The 7,653-nt window shown below is 46.3% G+C and overlaps 1 pseudogene across 1 annotated transcript; it reads left to right on the top strand.

The window, feature by feature from the left end:
• Nucleotides 1–4,293: 4,293 nt before the first annotated feature.
• On the top strand, nucleotides 4,294–6,253 carry LOC104997603 (annotated as a pseudogene). Its single transcript, XR_826343.1, has one exon. The product of XR_826343.1 is annotated as a putative tRNA (cytidine(32)/guanosine(34)-2'-O)-methyltransferase (transcript).
• The last annotated feature ends 1,400 nt before the right edge of the window (nucleotides 6,254–7,653 follow it).

Raw genomic sequence — 7,653 nt, forward strand, 5'->3', positions numbered from 1 at the left:
AGCCTTGACTAGACGGACCTTTGTTGGCAAAGTAATGTCTCTGCTTTTGAATATGCTGTCTAGGTTGGTGATAACTTTTCTTCCAAGGAGTAAGCGTCTTTTAATTTCATGGCTGCAGTCACCATCTGCAGTGATTTTGGAGCCCCCCAAAATAAAGTCTGACACTGCTTCCACTGTTTCTCCATCTATTTTCCATGAAGTGATTGGACCAGATGCCATGATCTTCGTTTTCTGAATGTTGAGCTTTAAGCCAACTTTTTCACTCTCCTCTTTCACTTTCATCAAGAGGCTTTTTAGTTCCTCTTCACTTTCTGCCATAAGGGTGGTGTCATCTGCACACCTGAAGTTATTGATATTTCTCCAGGCAATCTTGATTCCAGCTTGTGCTTCTTCCAGCCCAGCGTTTCTCATGATGTACTCTGCATATAAGTTAAATAAGCAGGGTGACAATATACAGCCTTGACGTACTCCTTTTCCTATTTGGAACCAGTCTGTTGTTCCATGACCAGTTCTAAGTGTTGCTTCCTGACCTGCATATAGGTTTCTCAAGAGGCAGGCCAAGTGGTCTGGTATTCCCATCTCTTTCAGAACTTTCCACAGTTTATTGTGATCAACCATACTCCAGTATAAAATAAAAAGTTTAATAAATGATTGGTTTTAAAAATGAATAAATTGTAAAAATCTTAACAGGTATTGACAGAATATTTCTCCCCAAATATAGCAACTTATATTCCTGTATGCTGTGTAGGGGAGGACCCTTTACTTTACATCATGAAGGTTTGCCAGTTGAGTAAGTGAAAGGGCATTCTGCTGTTGAGCTCTGTTACTTTTTCTCAGCTGCTGTTGCCCGCTGTCATCTCTTCTGTAGATGCCCTTCATACTCTTCCCCATTTCCCCAGTAAGTTGTTTTCTTACTAATTTGTAGGGGCTGTTTTTATATTAGGGATATTTTCCCTTTGCAGCTATAAATAAAATACTGCATATTATTTCCCCCTTGATTATTTTTGTCTTTTTAACTTTGTTCAGAACATTTTTACTTTGTTAAAACATAGGACTTGCCTGTAGCTCAAATGGTAAAGAATCTGCCTGCGATGCACTAGACCAGGGTTCCATCCCTGTGTCAGGAAGTTCCTCTGGTGAAGGGAATGGCAGTCCACTCTGGTATTCTTGCCTGGAGAATTCCATGGACAGAGAAGCCTGGTGTGCTACAGTCCGTGGGGTCGCAAAGAGTTGGACACTACTGAGAGACTAACCACAACACACACCCACAGAACGTTTTTACATAATTGTTTTTTCCTTTATGACATCTCTGTTTCTTTTTGTATATAATTAAGCAACTTTTCATTTCAACTGTACACTGATAAAATTAAAAAAAAAAAAACACGGGAAAAAGTTTTTGGGACTTCCCTAGTGGTCCAGTAGTTAAGACTCCATGCTCTCACTTGCCGAAACTAAAGATCCCACAGACAGCAATGAAGATCACTTAATGCTGCAAGTAAAGTAAGACCAGATGCAGAAAAATAAATTTAAAAAATTTTTTTTCCTTCAAATTTTTCTGCATAGAAATTCTATATCAGGGATTTCCCTGGAGGTTCAGTGGTTAAGACTTCACCTTCTAGGGAATTCCCTGGTGGTCCAGTGGCTAAGACTCTGCACTCCCAATGGAGGGCAGCCAGGTTCAATGTCTGGTTGGGGAACTAGATCCCACATGCCACAAGCAAGAGTTTGCATGTTGTAACTACAACCTGGTACAGCCAAATAAATGAATAAACAAACAAAAAAAATATTTAAAAAACAAAAAAGACTTCTCCTAATGCAGGGGGTGTGGGTTTGATCCCTGGCCAGGGAGCTGAGGTCCCACATGCCATGCATCCAAAAAGCCAAAACAAAACAGAAGCAACTTTGTGACTTTAATAAAGAGTTTTTTAATGGTTAACATAAAAATCTTTAAAAGAAATTCTGTATCAGATAATGTGATCTGAAAAACTTACAAATGTTTCCCCTGAATTTATATGATGTACTGTGATGGAAGAAACGAGATCTGAACATCTTATAAAATATATTTGTCTGCAGTACATGTACTTTATTCAAGCACATTTGGAAATAGGAAATCGCCTGTGTCCTGGGCTTTAGTCCCAAGTTGTGAAGGAGTGGAGGGGCTGAAGATACCAACTGCATTTTGTCCTATGCGAGAGGCTCCCCTCTCAGCCTCAGTTCCCTCTGTGTCACATGGGATGATGGTGGGCTTGGTCTGCTGGTGGTCTTGTGAATAATCAGTGAGGGAAGCCATTAGCACCATGTCTAAGCCCAGAGGACTGACCTCAGAAAATGTTAGCCTCACTGGAGGAACCCTCACCTCCAAGCCTCAGGCCAGCGGACCCCCCAGAATGTACATTCATAATAGAAAACCACAATATACATAGCACAGAGCCCTCAGGAGTGAGACTCACAGCTGAAGATACGTTAGATGATAGAATTGCTGGATCTAGAATACGATAAGCAAAATGTATTTAATATGGTGAAAGAAGCAAAAGGAGGAAATAACAAGCATGGAGAAGAGACAGGGTCATCAGAGACCAAGCAGATGAAAACATGAACCAGATCCAGAAACTAAAACAACTGAAACTTAAAACTTTATGGCAATAATCTCAATCCCTACCTCATACCATACGTAGGAATGGATGCAAAATGGATCGGAAATGTAAAACTCACAATTCTGAAATACAGGAAAAAAATCTTTGTAGCCTTGGATAAAATTTCTTGGGACTTCCCTGGTGGTACAGTAGATAAGAATCTGCCTGCCAGTGCAAGGGACACAGGTTCGATCCTTGATCTTGGGAGCAGTTAAGCCTGTGTGCCACAACTACTGAACCCGGGTGCCCAGAGCCTGTTCTCCGCAACAGGAGAAGCCACTGCAATGAGAAGCCTGGGCACCCCAACAAATAGTAGCCACTACCTGCCCCAACTAGAGAAAGCCCATGTGCAGCAGTGAAGACCTGGTGCAGCCAAAAATAAAAGTTTTAAAAAAGATTTCCTGGATACAACACCAAAAGCACAATCTATAAAAGAAAAAAAGTGGAACTTAAAAACAAGTTTGCTATGTGAAAAACATTTAGAGAATGAAAAGAGTTACTAGGAGAAAACATTTGCAAAAGACACAACTTATGAAGTACATCAGTTCAGTTCAGTTGCTCAGTCGTGTCCGAGTCTTTGTGACCCCATGAATTGTAGCAGGCCAGGGCTCCCTGTCCATCACCAACTCCTGGAGTTCACTCAAACTCACGTCCATCCAGTCAGTGATGCCATTCAGCCATCTCATCCTCTGTCGTCCCCTTCTCCTGCCCCCAATCCCTCCCAGCATCAGTCTTTTCCATTGAGTCAACTCTTCACATGAGGTGGCCAAAGTACTGGAGTTTCAGCTTTAGCATCAGTCCTTCCAGTGAACACCCAGGACTGATCTCCTTTAGAATGGACTGGTTGGATCTCCTTGCAGTCCAAGGGACTCTCAAGAGTCTTCTCCAACACCACAGTTCAAAAGCATCAATTCTTTGGGGCTCAGCTTTCTTCACAGTCCAACTCTCACATCCATACATGAAGTACATAGAATATATAAATAATAATAAAACACCTATTTTCTGCACTCACAACACTTCTGACACCAGATGTGTGGGGTTTCCCACACCAAGCAGTTCTTCAGGTTCCCATGACATTGGCCAGCTGTCCTGGCAGAGCGCAGTTGGATGCTGAGAGCCCAAGGCTAGCGCAGAGCCCCTCAGATAACCCCAGTTCAGGTGCCAGTTAGACCAGGTTGTCACCTGGCCATTTGACCCACCGGCTATAAATCAGGAGGATTCCACTATCCTCAGGTTGAATCATTTGCTAGAACAGAACTCAGGAAAAGTTTACTTCCTAGGTTACTGGTTTATGATTAAAGGGTATAACTCAGGAACTGCCAGATGGAAGAGATTCACAGGGCAGAGTGTGGGGAAGGCGTGTGGAGCCCCTGTGCCCTCGCTGGGCTCCAGTCTCCACACCTTCCTGCGTTCACCAGGCAGGAAGCTTCCCTAGACCTGTCCTTTGGGATTCAGTGGAGGTCCCATTACTTGGGCCTGATCATTAACTCAATGTCTAGCCCTTCTCTACTCCGCAGAGGATGGGGAGTAAGGCTGAAGGTTCCAAGCTTCTGACCATAGTATATAGTCTTTCTGGTGATCATCCTCTGGCCAGGAGCCCACCAAGAGTCACCTGGTTAGATCAAAAGACCCTCCTGGCAGCCCTGATACTCAGGAGATTCCATGGGTTCTAGGAGCTCTGTGTCAGGAGCCGGGGACAGAGACCAGTATATTATATATTTCTTATCATTTCCCAATGAAGAACTGTGAAAACTTAATGAGAAATAATTCATTTTTCTTTTCTTTCGTTTTTGGCCATGCCACATGGTATACAGGGTCCTAGTTTCCTGACCTGACCACGGATTGAACCTGTGCCCCCAGCAGAACAGCAGTGAGAGAGTTCGCCAGACTGGCCACATAGGCACGAGATACTAGAACTCGTGGTACATTCAGGTCTGGTCTCCGCTTTGCACAAACGACCGCTTTCCTTGATGACAGGCTTGCCACACTCTGCTTGCCCTTAGGCATCTGCGACATACTCAGATCAACTGAGAACACAAACTGAAATCCTGAAATCTCACTGGTTTGCGCTCTCGCCGAGGCTTGTACTGCTCCTGGACTGGCAACCTGCTTCACTCCTTTTCTCCAAACTGAAATTTTGAGCTTAGTGTTGGCAGGTGCCTGGACAAACTGTGAGATGGGCCGGACATCAGAGGACAAGCAGGATGTCTATCACCGCCTCTCCAAGGAGAATGGCTGGCGTGCCCACAGCGCCTTCAAGCTGCTGCAGCTGGATGAGGAATTCCACCTCTTCCAAGGCGTGATGCGGGCTGTTGACCTGTGCGCGGCCCCAGGCGGCTGGACCCAGGTGCTGAGTCAGAAGATCGGGGGCCAGGGCTCTGGCCGCGTGGTGGCTGTGGATCTGCAGGCTATGGCCCCACTGCCAGGTGTGGTGCAGATCCAGGGGGACATCACCCAGCTGTCCACTGCCAAGGAGATCGTCCAGCACTTTGAGGACTGCCCCGCAGACCTAGTGGTGTGCGATGGGGCCCCTGATGTGACCGGCCTCCACGATGTCGATGAGTATATGCAGTCGCAGCTCCTCCTAGCTGCCCTGAACATTGCTACACACGTCCTGAAGCCAGGGGGCTGCTTTGTGGCCAAGATCTTCCGAGGCCGGGATGTGACACTGGTCTACAGCCAGCTGCGTGTCTTCTTCTCCAGCGTGCTCTGTGCCAAGCCCAGGAGCAGCCGGAACACCAGCATCGAGGCCTTTGCTGTCTGTAAGGGTTATGACCCTCCTGAGGGCTTCCTGCCTGACCTGTCCAAGCCGCTGCTAGACCACTCTTACGATCCAGATTTCAACCAATTAGATGGCCCCACTCGCGTCATTGTGCCGTTTGTGACCTGTGGGGTCCAGAGCGCCTATGATTCAGACTGCGGTTACCCACAGGACCTAGAAGACGGCTCAGAATAGAAGTAGACTCCACGCACTCAGCCCCCACCCTCTCACCATCGTACCAGGAGGCCTGAGCATTGAAGAAGAAGGGGCGGCTGGCCACGAAGATCTGCCCCCAGGACTACCCCATCAGCACAGTGTCCACATTGCCCCCATCCCTGGCCGCCCCGCAGGTCATACCCTGCTGACCTCTGAGGTGGAAGACAGTGAAATGAATTATTCCCCTTAACATGTTAACTAAGCTGGCAGTCTGATAAGGACTTGGAAGCTGTTTGCTGTTCAAGGAAAACCATAACTTGAATAGGTGAACTTGTTTTCAAATACATCAAAGCAAGTCCTGAACATACAGGCTCCAAGTGGGAACCTCCGGCAACCACCACAAACACAGCAAGGACAGAAACATCACAGAACATACATCTGCACTCAGAGGGAATTCTTGAATAGGGTCCTGCCTCTTCTCTAAGTCTTCGCAGCCGTGTGTCCTGAATGTGTCCAGAATTTACTCTGAAAGCAGGACTTCTAAACCCTCGTAGAAGTCAGCAGTATCTGTGAACTTGATGGAAGAAAATATTACATCTTTATTTTCACGGATATAGCTGGAATTTTAGCTTTACTTGGGAATCTGAACGCTGGCGGCATAATCACGGTAGTAAAAGCAATGCCTGCAACTTTCCCACTACTACTTTTGATCAGTTACTTTTGTGTTGTGTTACAGTTGCAGATATCTTAAAATGTTGTTCACATTGGCCACTACTTTGAATAAGATCTCGTAATTAGATGTACTGATTTTTAAAAGTTCATATATTTAAAAAACAGCAGTGAGATACAAGGACACACACGTTAGACTGGCTCAACAGTGAAGACCTTGGCTCCTGAGGATGTAGGACAGCCCGTTCCCATGCTCTTGGTGGGCACTTGAAAGTGTAAAGCCTCTTTGGAAGCAGCTTGTATTATTTAAACCATCATTTACTCTGACCCAGCAACCTTACTTCTCGCTGTTCACACAGGAGAGGTGAAAACAGGCATTTACATAATCACCTGTATGCAAACATTGAGAGCAGCTTTATTCATCATCTCCGCAAACTGGAAGCAACCCAGTCATTCACCTGGCAAAGGGAGAAGCAAACTGCGTCCCCTCTAGATGATGACACAGCACTCGAGAAGCAGGACCAGGCTGCTGGTGCTGGGACGGCAGGCAGACCTCAAGTGTACTGTGCAGAAAGGAAGAGGCCAAACACCAAAGGCTGCATTCTGTAGTTGTGCATGCGTGCTCAGTCATGTCTGACTCTTTTGCGACCCCATGGACTGTAGCCGGCCAGGCTTCTCTGTCCATGGAATTTTCCAGGCAAGAATACTGGATTGGCTGCCATTTCCTTCTCTAGGGGATCTTCCCGATCCAGGGATCAAACCCACGTCTCTTACATCTCCTAGCAGGCAGGTTCTTTACCAGTTGAACCACCAGGGAAGCCCCTGCATTCTGTATGATTTCACCTATATGACATCCTGGAGATGGCAAAACTATAGAGTCAGACTACAGCTTGGGGATTTTAGGGGTGAGATGGCTGTAGGGGAAAGGATTGACCTCAGAAGGGCCATTGGAGATTTGGGGGTGATGCAAATGTCCTGTTCATAGCCTTTCTCAATACTCACAATACCATGCATCCAGAAAATTTGGGGTTTCCCTGGCGGTCCACTACCAGATCCCTGGTGGCTCAGTAGGTTAAGAGTCTGCTTGCAACGCAGGAGACTCAGGTTCGATCCCTGAGTTGGGGAAGATCCCCTGGAGAAGGAAATGGCAGCCCACTCCAGGATTCTTGCCTGGAGAATTCCATGGGCAGAGGAGTCTGACAGGCTACAGTCCATGGGGTTGCAGAGTTGAACATGACTGACACTTTCACTGGAGGTCCAGTGGTTAGGGCTCCAAGCTTTCACTGTCCAAGGCCTGGTTGGAGAACTAAAATCCCACAAGCTGCCCAGAAAGAAAGGCCGGGGGTGGGGGTGGTGATTTTTACTGGATGCAGATTTCACTGCAGATTTTTGAAAACTTCATGGGAGAGTAAACTGTCTGTTAGAAAATTAGTG

This window comes from Bison bison, unplaced genomic scaffold, assembly GCF_000754665.1.
Source record: "Bison bison bison isolate TAMUID 2011002044 unplaced genomic scaffold, Bison_UMD1.0 scf7180017864312, whole genome shotgun sequence".
Lineage (NCBI taxonomy): Eukaryota > Metazoa > Chordata > Mammalia > Artiodactyla > Bovidae > Bison > Bison bison.